Source organism: Aquarana catesbeiana, linkage group LG04 (assembly GCF_042186555.1).
Source record: "Aquarana catesbeiana isolate 2022-GZ linkage group LG04, ASM4218655v1, whole genome shotgun sequence".
In the NCBI taxonomy this organism is placed as follows: Eukaryota; Metazoa; Chordata; class Amphibia; order Anura; family Ranidae; genus Aquarana; species Aquarana catesbeiana.
In genome coordinates this window covers 81,446,325-81,459,225 of record NC_133327.1, presented here as the reverse complement: position 1 = coordinate 81,459,225, position 12,901 = coordinate 81,446,325, and the positions used below count along the sequence as shown (strand labels likewise).

The following is a 12,901-nucleotide window of genomic DNA, read 5'->3' as shown; positions in this document are numbered from 1 at the left end:
TCCCCGCCTCTTAAAAGGGACATACAGGTATGCCCATTTGCCCACCGCTGCCATTGTGCCGATGTATATTGGCGTGCAGTGGTCGGCAAGTGGTTAATATAATTAAACATATGCATTTAATACATTTTTACATTGAAGGCTGCAGAGCATTGCAACTGCACTCAATGGCTCCTGCAATGTACAGGCTCCTGCATTGTTTGCATCCCAGCCCTAGGTATGTAGAGAGGTACAGACCTTTTGTTATAGGACTGGCAGAAGTAAGCATTGTACAAGTGCGAGCACATCACTACCCTGTTGGCATTGCAGTGGCAGATAGGACTTGTCATCATCCTAATAACAGATCTCTGTAAATGGATGACACAGCTATGCAATAATTAATAATCAGGATGCTGCGGGTTGAAAATCCCAATGATTCAGGTAGGTTGGCGGGGTTTAGTGATTCCAACCCTATGGGTGTAACATGAAACATGGTCAGAAAGATGGCGGTACGCTTTAGCCACTTGCTGACCACGGACCACCTATCATAGATGTGCGGCAGCAAAGCGGCCTCCCAGCGCTGAATCACGTACATGCGATGGCCCCGCTGCGCTGTGATTCGTTACAGCACAAGCCAATCAGTGGGTCTGAGGCAATGATTGGCCGTTGGCACCCACAGATCGGCTCACTAATTCACACAACAGAGCCCTGTGATTGTAAACAATACAGAGCTCTGTTCACTGACAGGGGATCTAGTCATTTTTTTAATCCCTGCTAAGCAGAGAAAAAAACAACAGGATCCCTAGTAAAAACAGCACGTATCACACACATTACACATAATTAGGCACACATTTAACCCTTTGATCGCCCAAGATGTTAACCCCTTGCTACACAGTGCCATTGTTACAGTGACAGTGTATATTATTAGCACTGATTACAGTATTAATGTCACTGGCGCTGTCAGCCACAGTCAGTCAGTCGCCCCCCCCGTGTCAGTTAGTGTCAGATTTTTCCGCCACACTATTTAAGTCCCATCATAAGTCACTGATCGCCGCCATTAGTAGCGTAAAAATATATAAATAAATAAACATTCCAGCATGTACACCATAGCTTGTAGACGCTATAACTGTCGCACAAACCAATCAATAAACGCTTATTGGGATTTTTTCTTTGTCATTACATTTATTATGTTTTTTCATATTTTTTTTACATAACCAGTGACCAGCGCAATACAGTGTTACCACAGAGTACTAAGGAAGTGATCAGGATTTTTATTTATTTTTTTACAAACTATGATTGCTTATAACTGCATTTTTACAGTTATTAGCAACCATTTTTCTGACTAAAAACTACTCATTCTGTGTTTAATATTGTAATTAGCTGTTATTGGCCACAGCTAATCACATGGTACAGATTGGCTGTGATTGGCCCTGTCTGTACCTTGTGATCACTGTGACCAATCACAGAGCTCATCAAAATAGTACACAATGAAAGGCATGAATCAAAGCCGTACAATTGCCATATGATCTGCTGTGATTGGCCACAGCGATCACATTATACCAGCAGCCGGCCAGTACAACGATCTGTCATCGGCTGTGTCCAGTGGACACGGTAGGTGACAGTAGACATGTGCAATTTTTTTATTTCCAAATTAGTCTTTTAACGAATTTTGATACATTTGTTAATTCCGAAATTTCGTAATTTTTCAATTTCCAAAATTTCGAATTTCGGAATTTCAAATTTACGAATTTCCAAAAATTTGAAATCTCAGAAATTTGGAATTTTGGAAATTCTAATTTTTCGGAAATTGGAAAATTCTAAATTTCGGAAATTTGAAATTTTGGAAATTGGAAACTTCGGAAATTTGAAATTTTAGAAATTGGAAAATTTCGGAAATTAGAAAATTTGAAAATTCTAATTTTTGGAAATTAGGAAGTTCGGAAATTCGAAATTTCAGAAATTCGAAAATTTGAAATTAGGAAATTCAAAAATTCGGATTATTGTCAAATCTTTTAGATGTTCATTGGGATGACTGTACATGAGGAGGGGACTCATAGTGTGGGTGACACTGACACAAGGCACATCACCGTTCTGTGCATGGGAATGTACTGATCCTGTGTTTCTGCTAAGCAGGAACACAGAGCTTTACCTTCCCCCCACTCAAAGCACATCCCACCACAGTTAGCAATCACTCCCTAGGAATATATTTAAGGGGGTCCTAAACCCTCATGTTTTTCACCTTAATACATCCTATGCATTAAGGTGAAAAAACACCTGGCAGTGACCGGCCCCCCAGCCCCCCCATCTTACTTAGCTGAGCCCTGGAACTTGACCCACGGGGATGCGCTGTCTCTCTGCCCGGGGTTCTCGGCTCTTGATTGGATAGACTGATAGCAGCGCAGCCATTGGCTCCCGCTGCTGTAAATCAAATCCAATGACGCGGGCGCTGGGGGGACGGGGCTGAGTCATACATTCGGCGGCTATGGACGCCGAATGCTGGACTCGGGAGCATGGCCGCAAGGTAACCCCGTCCAGAGAGCGCTTCTCCCAGAGGGTTATCTGATGTGGGGAGGAGCCGCGAGAGCCGCTGGAGGACCCCAGAAGAGGATGTTCGGGGTCACTCTGTGCAAAACAAGCTGAACAGTGGAGGTAAGTATGATATGTTTGTTTTTTAAAAATTTGTCGATGGACATTTTATGGTTACTCAACCTGGTCACATTGCCATAATCTTTATATGGACTATAAACTGAAGGATTTATGAATAAATGGTTGTGGAACAAAGCATCTGAGTTTCCATTATTTCTTATGGGGAAATTTGCTTTGATATACAAGTGCTTTGGATTACAAGCATGTTTCTGGAACACATTATGCAAGGTTTTACTGTATAAACTTATTGGAATTTTGTTTAACCAAAGGCATGTAGCAGAATACATATTGTCCTAAATCGATAAATAAATTAGATTTTTTTATTGGATATGTTTTATAGCAAAAAGTAAAAAATGTTTTTTTTTTTTTTTTCTAAATTGTTGGTCATTTTTTTTGTTTATAACACAAAAAATATAAACTGCAGAGGTGATCAAATACCACCATAAGAAAGCTCTATTTGTGGGGAAAAAACCCCATAAACTTTATTTGGTACAGCGTCGCACATTTAAAGTAACGCAATGCCGTATCGCAAAAAATTGCCTGGTCAGGAATGGGGGGGGGGGGGGGGTAAACTTTCCGGAGCTGAAATGGTTAATTTGTTGGAAAATTAAAATGGAAAAAATAAAAAATATGAAACGTCTTCTCAAATAGAATACAAACATCCAAGTCATAAAAAAAAGCTGTCATGTGTGGCTAGTAGTAGTAGAATGTCACTAGTCATGTTGGGTGACAATACAAAGGATCATGTGTTCAGAGGGGACAGCAGCCGCCTGCATGCAAATCATATCCTCCATTGTAGCAATTTGTGGGGAAATGAGGTGTCACCAGATCCGAGGCTTGAGTCGGGTGTCGGGGGGGGGGGGGGTGGAAGGATGGATGGAGGGAAGGAGGGAGGGAGGGAAGGATGAAGGTGTGGAAGGATCAGGGAGAGGAGAGGAGGAGTGACAAGGATCAGGCTTGCTGCTGCTGCTGCCTGTACCGCTGTGCTCCGCGCCTGCGCTCTTCGCCGAGCTTTGATTTGCTCCGGGATTCCCAATAGTGGCGCACAGAGCGGAGCTTGTAGAGAGCGGAGCTGTAGAGAGCGGAGCTTGTACTGCTGGCGCTGACACCGGGCGCCGTCCAGGAGGGAATCCAAGCAAGCACGGTCGGGATCACCCCCCCTCCCCACTGACTCGCTCACCTATCCCCTGCTAACCTCCCCCTCCGACGCGGTCAGTGGGGTCTCCATTGTGTTCTCATCAGGTCAATCCGCAGCGCCGTCAGACTGTAAGTGTCAATCATCTGTATGGAATGTATATGTCACATTGCAGAGAGGGGGAGGGGAGGGGTGCATGCAGCAAAAAAAAAGATCATTTGGATAGATTCTCTCCCTGGTTCCATTTAAGGGGTTTACAGAGATCAGGGTACCAGCGGTGCAATCTTGTTTGCTCACATATGTTCAGCTCTGATGCAGTGCAAATCCATATTGCTCCATGCTAATGCTCCCCTGTGTGCCATGGGGGGGGGGGGGGGGGGGTAAATACAGGGCTCATTCAATGGACCTGTCTCACCATGGCTCCCTAATTCATGCAGCAATTTTATTACTACAGCATGGAGGTGATCTGCTGCCTCTCAGCTTTGCACCACTGGAAATAGATGAATCTCCCAATAGTGTTCTCCTATGGTAAACATTCCATTGGAATAAGAATGACAGGAGCTGTCATTGGAAGCTCATTTATAATGCAGTGGTGAAAAAAAAAGTATGCACTATGGATAGACTAGGATTACTTCTAGGGGGTCCTTTTTTATGATCATAAGCAGCTTCATCATTTGCCTTCATTGATTTGGATGTGAAAAGGCAGGAACACATTATGCAGCAGCATGCAGTTGTACAGTTCTCTAGTATAGCATTGGAACCTGCATGTTATGTGCAAATAAATCATCATATGACCGGACCTGTCATGTGTGCTACACTAGTGTCTAATGCATGCGTGTCAGCCCAAGGTCATACTAGTATTAACCCTGCACCATCCATAAAGGCCAGCAAAGCAAGAATTGCCATTGTTATTTAATATATTGTAATATAATATTTTATTTTATATTTAAATTATTTTTATATATGTGTATCTATATCTATAGATATATATCTATATCTATATATCTATATAGATATAGATATAGATATATATATATAGATATATATATATATATATATATATATATATATAGATATCTATATAGATATAGATATATATATATATATATATATAGATATATATAGATATATATATCTATAGATATAGATAGATATATGTAGATATATATATAGATATATTTAGAATTGGTTTATATGTAAATATATATATATATATATATATATATAGATATATATATCTATATATATCTATATATATATAGATATATATAGATATATATATCTATATAGATCTATAACATTTTATATAACGATAGATAGATAGACAGATAGATAAATAGATAGATATATCTAGATATATGTTATATCTATAGATTTGGATAGATATATGTATAGATATATAACATTTTATCTATCTATCTATCTATCTATCTATCTATCTAATCTATCTATCTATCTATCTATCTATCTATCTATCTATCTATCTATCTATCTATCTATCTATCTATCTATCTATCTATCTATCTATCTATCTATCTATCTATCTACACACGCACACACAAAAATACTCTATACTATATATAAACCATTATATATATTTGCTTTGGTCATTTTACTAGTTCATCCAATGCCCTTTGCCTAGATGTTTTGTGTTTTTCTCCTTTTATTGCTTTTTCTTCTTCTTTCTATAATCTATTAAGTCCAAGAACAAGCAACGGTAACCCAGTTTAATTCTGGCCTGTCATAATTTCTCGATGACATCCGTTCCTGCTTCATTTCTCTACTTTCATTTCTCTCCCGCATTGTTCTGCAGTTTTTCTTTAGTGGTGCCCCCTTTTAGTAGGATTTAGGTCTCATTCGATGAAATCCATAAAATGGGAGGCAATCTGGTTAACCTGTAAATCATGGAGGCTTGAATAGTTCTGCGGCTTCGATCACATTACCTTGTGTTTATCTTTGTCCGCAGAGACTAGATAGCGATCTTCTGTTGTCTTGGAAGGAAATGTGGCGATTAAGTGACCTCTGGACCATTTTTAAGGTTATTTAGCTAGAAGGACCTTGCCTTTTTTTTTTTTTGTCTGTAAAGATTGAGCTACATGTAGGCAAGCTTAATTGTGTAAGCTTATTGGTGTCCCGTCTCCCCGCTCTCTCTGCAGGTTGGCCAGCGCTGCAGTATCCCCCCCCCCCCCACTCTTCTATGCAGTCCGATGTGAATTATAGAATCCTTGTTCGGTCCCCTGCCTTCTAGAATAACACTACTTATTTCTTAAGACTTGTTTCTTAAGAACCCCAAGCATTTGATTTATTATCAGCTTGTATGTTTGCAACATTTGCCTTGTGCCAAAAAATACTGAAGTTACTGCATCATAGATAAAATGGGAAATTGGACAAAGCAGACTGAATCCGACTCTGCAGATACTTGTAATACTAAAAACCATTTATCCGTTACTGGCTTAATTCAGCAGTTTGTAAGGCAGGAAACAATGTAACTGGATTTGTTATCTTAACCAAGGGAATAAGCTGAATCAGTGTGTATTGGCATGGATATAGATTTTCGGAGCATGAAGACAAAGACGCCTACAGAAGACATGGTCCATAATATCTATATATGGGCTTGCCAGCAATCTGTTATTACTAGGAACCTTTTTTCATTTCGATCGTTGTGTCCCATGAAGATCATGTTTGTCCCATAACCTGCAATCAGCAGATAATTAAAAACTTCAGTCATGGAGTCTGCATAGGACGTCTATATAGACTGCTGATAATTAACATAAGTTTCTGTTTAAACTCCCAAGTCAATGACCCACCAAACATGCATCCCATTCCTTAGGCTGAGTTAGTCATGTCACTTATCTCAGCTATATATAATGGCGATATTATATTAATGGCTTTGTTATGGGAAATCTGACAGCAGAATATTCATGGTGCAGACCCAGGGAGGGTGAGAACCGGTGGCTGGGTGCCTATGGGCTAAAGACATAGAACACTGGCTAGTTCTCTTTTTCATTGCAGACATTCTCTGAGCCATTTTTGTCTCCTAGTTATGCTTTGGAAATCAAGGCAAATATAGCTGGTGCATTTGCTTAAAAATGACCATCAACCTTTACTTACAGCGACAGCAGATCGCTGCTACATTGGACAGGAATTTGATGCAAGTCAAGGTTTAAATTGTATTATACCTGCATTTGCATATTTTTTCTTCTAAGCTGTGACGTTTATAAGGTAGTAGACTTTATCTGCATTGTGTTTTTTTAAAGCATACTGTTTGTTTGTAAAATAAATAAGATTAGAAGACAATAGTATTGCCTGTTTTAGCAAAACAAATAGCATTATAATAGAACAAACTGTGGTCCAAAGGAAAAGCAAAATGTTGTTTAAAATTGTAGCATTTCCTAAATTAAATAATGCATTTGTTTTATCCTTAATAACCAAAGCTGAACTCCGGGCACAAAAATGTTCATTTTAAAGTATGCCTTAAAAGAGAAGGATATAAATCCAGTTTGTGTGCACCAAATGCCTTTGCAAGCCAAGATATAACCATATACACGTGGCAGTGATGTCATCACTGTGCCTTTGTAAGCCCAGATATAACCATATACACGTGGCAGTGATGTCATCACTGTGCTGTACATGGCTTGTGCAGAGAACAGAGCTGTTGGAGGGAACCAGCAGGCCCCTCCCATTACAGGCTGCCTGCAGAAACCTGCATGAGGGGGCGGAGACAAGACCAGTCACTCCGTATAAGGAAAGAGAACAGAAATGACCGGTCTTTACTACTAGAGGAACCCCCAGCACAGAGGAACAGTTTACACTGGATTATTGCACAGATCTGGAAGAAATACACAAAGCAAACCAAGTTCCATAAAATAATACATATGCCTCTTTTATTTAGACAAAATTGCGGAGATTCACAAAAACTGATGCACACAAAATTTGGTACAGCTGTGCATAGTAACCAGTTTCTAACTTCAGCTTGTACAGTTAAAGTGTTATTAAACCCACAACAGTAAAATCAGTCTGTTGAGTTTAGTAACACTTTAGGCTTTGACAATAAAACCTAGAAGCTGATTGGTTACTACGCACAGCTAAACCAGATTCTGTGTGCACCATTTTAGTAAATCTCCCCCTATTTGCTCATCTCTGAATTTAACTTTAGAGCTTCTTTATTTGCAGTGAAGGATCACCTAATCTCAGAGGCGTATCTAGTGAAAATGGCGCCTATGGCAAGAACTGAAACTGCGCCCCTGTCCAGCGCCCAAAAATGCGGTAACATCAGCACCCATAAATACAGTAACATCAGCACCCATAAATACAGTAACATCAGCACCCATAAATGCGGCCTTACCAGCATCCATAAATGCGGCCTTACCAGCACCCAAAAATGCAGTAACATCAGCACCCAAAAATGCGGCCTCACCAGCACCCAAAAATGCGGTAACATCAGCACCTATAAATACAGTAACATCAGCACCCATAAATGTGGCCTAACCAGCACCCATAAATGCGGCCTTACCAGCACCCATAAATGCGGCCTTACCAGCACCCATAAATACGGCCTTACCAGCACCCATAAATGCAGCCTTACCAGCACCCAAAAATGCAGTAACATCAGCACCCATAAATGCGGCCTCACCAGCACCCAAAAATGCGGTAACATCAGCACCCATATATACAGTAACATCAGCACCCATAAATGCAGCCTTACCAACAACTAAAAAAAGCAGTAACATGAGCACCCATAAATGTGGCCTAACCAGCACCCAAAAATGCGGTAACATCAGCACCCATAAATACAGTAACATCAGCACCCATAAATGCGGTAACATCAGCACCAATAAATACAGTAACATCAGCACCCATAAATACAGTAACATCAGCACCAATAAATGCAGTAACATCAGCACCCATAAACGCGGCCTTACCAGCACCCAAAAATGCTGTGCCATCGCCTCTGACACTGTACAGAGGTAGAAAGGGAGTAGGATCACCAGCGGCCGGGTGCTCTAGGCTGCCTAGTTTGCCTAGTGGTAGCGCCGGCCCAGTCTGCTTGGCACACACGCAGAATCGCCCATGATGACTTTAAGACCCCTTTCACACTGGAGGCATTTTTCAGGTGCTACAGCGCTAAAAATAGCGCCAGCATAGCGCCTGAAAAAAGCCTCAGCTGCAAACCCAGTGTGAAAGCCTGAGTGCTTTCACACTGGGGGCGCTGCGCTGGCAGGATGTCACAAAAAGTCCTGCCAGCAGCTTCTTTGCAGCGGTGGAGGAGCGGTGAATACACCTCTCCTCCACCGCTCCTGCCCATTGAAAACAATGGGGCAGCGCTGCCATACCGCCGGCAAAGCGCTGCTGCAGCGGCATTTTGTGAGTGGATTTAACCCTTTTGGCCGCTAGCGGGGGTTAAAACCGCCCCCGCTAGCAGCCGAATAGTGCTGCTAAAACAACGGTAAAGCGGCACTACAATAGCGCTGCTTTACCGCTGACGCCCGGGGCGGCTCAGTGTGAAAGGGGTCTAAGTCATCATCATGTGCGTGTGTGTGTGTGTATGCCAGGCCCAAGCAGAAGCAAGTAGCCAATCAAATATAGTGCTCAATATGGATTAAATAAATATGCTTAGCCATATATATCATAAATAAAGTGTAATAAAGTGATTTGTGCAAAAGCAGGTACTACTAACACAAATCATTTTTTTACACTTTATGATATCTATGGCTAAGCATATTTATTTAATCCAAATTGTTTGAGCATTATATTTGATTGCTTGCTTTGAAGTTGGTGCTGGTTACTGGTACAAATGCACAAGATGATCAATATCATGGTGACAGGTGCTGTACAGTACTAGTACCTGCTGCTGCCTGGGGGGGGTTCCAATTGGTTTTCTACTCTCTGATGTCTCTTTCTTCTCCTGGTCGCCAGCCTCCATGTTCCCCTATAGAGTCCGTTGCTGACCACGTCAGAGCACCGGGCGTCAGCACGTCACAAAGACCCGACCCGGCCCGTGAGACCCACCAGAAGAGAAGCCGAAGCAGCTGCACAGAGGAGGGTAGGCGGAGCATTAGGCTCCGCCTCCGCCATTTACTCTATCTCTTCGTAGATGACCCAGGGGCGGTCACTCTGGCCAGACCAACTCATCGGCCATCAGGGGGGGCGCCTGTCACTGGCTTCCCTCCTGGCCTCCTCACTTGCCAATTTGCTGTGCCGGCGCTGCGCTCCAGCAGGCCGGTCGTGGCGCCGGGGACAAGAATATAGCGGGAGGCGGCCTCGAGAGGACGGGTGGTGGGACTTTATTTTTTGAGCTTTTTTGCCGCCCCCCCCCCCCCCTATGGCGCCCATGGCACTTGCCATGGCTGCCATACCTTAGATACGCCTCTGCCTAATCTGTTATCAGGTCCTAAAACCCTAAAAAACGTTGTGCCTCTGCCCGTCCTCTTCACCACTTCATGACGATTTATAGTACAACTTGTCATAAGCAGAATAGGCTATTATTTCATAAAGGGAGCTGACTTATTTTAGATGTACTCAGCTTGTAGCAGTGACCCCACACAGGTCTTTTTTTTTCAAGCGTATATAAACCCCCACCTTGTAAAACAAACCATACACTTTAAAACATAAATAAAAGGCAAAACATATATCTGTATAGATAATAAAAAAAACACATTATAAATACTCTTTTCCCCTTTTTATAAGTGATAACATTCATAGTTACATAGTTAAAGTGATACTAAAGTCTTGTATTTTTTTGTTTAAAAATAACAAACACGTTAGACTTACCTGCTCTGTGTAGTGGTTGTGCACAGAGCAGCCCTGATCCTTCTCTTCTCGGGCTCCTGGCTGGAGCTCCTGGCCTTTCCCTGCTGCCAAGTGCCCCACTGCAAACAGCTTGCTATGGGGACACCTGAGCCAAGCCGCTGCTCTGTGTGTCCATTCAGATACAGAGCCACGGCTCGGCCCCGCCCTCAATCTCTCCTCATTGGCTCACTAAGTTTGATTGACAGCAGCGGGAGTCAATGGTGCCTGCTGTGTGTCTCAGCTAATCAAGAGGGAGAGTCCCAGACAGCCAAGTCTCTCCTGCAACATCCCTGGATCAAGATGGGGCTCAGGTAAGTATTGGGGGGGGTTGAGGGGGGCTGCTGCACTTTCATCTGGTTGAAAAAAGAGAAGTCCATTCAGTTCAACCAACAGAGAAAAAAAAGAGTACCAACACCCTCAAATAGAAAATCTCCATATACACTATCCAATGCCCACAGTTGATCCAGAGATCCCAACTGTTCTCAGCTGCATAAGACCTGGGGGTGGAGAAACAGCAGTATACTGATCTCCACAGTGACACCAGGATCACCAGGAATTTCACACAAAGGAAGCACAGGATACTTTTTCATACAAGTATATGGTACAGCAACAGCAGGCACATATCAGGAATATGAAATGTTGGGTTTACATATTCTCTAATTCTTCCAAATGTGCCTGACTGTTAAAGGTATAGGAACCTCACATATAGCACTGTCTTAGTTTTAAAAAAGTACTATAGCCTCAGCTTTTAAGTTTCAGATCTATCCCTTTTGACTTGCTGTTCAATAGACAATTAATGATTTTTAAAAACAATGCAACTTAACACTCACTTTTAAACCATTTAACTAATGCAGCCTCCAGCTTCTTCTTCCGGGGGGGGCATGCACTCCAGATATGCTGTCGCACATGGAATGATGGGACTGGCTTCCTTGTTTCTGTTCTTCCGGGCTGCCTGTGTGTGTCCAATACAGGTAGCTCCTGCGTGTCTTTGTTGGCTTTGTTGTGAGCATACACATAAAGGTGGCTCTGCCTGGGCTCTATAGCAGAGGTTGCCAACCAGTGGTCCATGGACCACTGATGGTCCACAAGAAAATGTTGGAGGTCCCCAGGAGTTCTGCCGCAAATCAACATTGTAGCAGATGTATGTCACCCAGTGTTGTTACCAGTGTTGTTCTCAATGTGTGCTGATAACACTGTCATCGTGCATTGATACCCAATGTCCCCTCTGTAGTTCCGGATCCTTGGACCTCAGAGGGAGGCGCTGGGAGTAGTGCAGAGAGTGGGAGGTGAAGAAGGAGGGGACTTCCAATGGCAGCGCTGATCACAGACTGTGGGAGGGAGCATGGAGCTCCAGCTCATGGCTGGATAAGGAGGTGAGATCCAATGATGAATCTGTGTAAGACAGCAGTGTGATGCAGAGTGCGGGGAGAAGGGCAGAGAGCTGGAACATTGTTTGTATAGGGCATGTAAAATTCATGTTAGTGGTCCGTGGGATTTAAAATTGTGAGTTTAATGGTCCGTTAGGTCCGAAAGGTTGGCAACCACACTATAGGACCCTGTAAGCCAAGGTGCCACCCTTACTACAGAAAGTGCGGCCACTGATGAAGGGTCTTACAGGGCTGTTGCTTTACTGAAGGTGGATGCAGGTCTTGTTAATTGGCCAGTTTAGATGTCCGTGAAGCTTTGCAGAGTTAATGTTAAATTCTTTTTTTTTGGCAGTCATTTTAGGCAAAAATATAAGCATATAGCTTTGACCAAAATAAAAGCTGAAATATTTTGCCTTATTTTTCTTTTTTTATTTCTAAATTTTCATTATAGGTGATCATTCAAAGCTAGCTGCATGCTAGGAAATCTATACAGTGCCATTAAGGCTCTCAGAATTAAACTGAGCATGCTTGATGTCTGGATTGTTCAAGCTCCAATGTACAGTATATGTCTGAATATTTGTATCTGCATAGATGTGTAAATGTGACCATTTAATAAAACTTTAAGTAGAACTACATCCAGGCTTTGGACATTCACATATTTATATTTTCTTAACAAGCAGTATATAGGCCTTTAAACAAGCCCACATTGTCCTTTGTAGCTGTATACACTGTGGCACAATTAGATCCTTAAAATGATTGTAAAGGATATTATTTTTATTTAATATAAAAATATGTTATACTTACCTGCTCTGTGCAGTGGTATTGCACCGGTTCCTTACCACCTATTGTGAAGTCCCCCACCAGTGCTCTTCCTACCTCCTTACTTTGGGTGCCCCCTCAGTAAGCTGTGTGCTAAGAGGGCACCCGTGCGGGCACGCTTCCAAGCTAGGCTGTTTGCGTCCATGGACACACACAGCTCCAGCAAGCC

General features: G+C 42.3%; 1 protein-coding gene across 1 annotated transcript in view; it reads left to right on the top strand.

Annotated features, from left to right (window-relative positions):
• Positions 1 to 3,549: 3,549 nt before the first annotated feature.
• Positions 3,550 to 12,901, top strand: part of VSNL1 (visinin like 1) — a 229,831-nt gene continuing 220,479 nt past the window's right edge. Inside the window, exon 1 of the mRNA XM_073625348.1 lies at positions 3,550 to 3,888. The gene's annotated coding sequence lies outside the window, so the exon portion shown is untranslated. The remainder of the gene's footprint in view (positions 3,889 to 12,901) is intronic.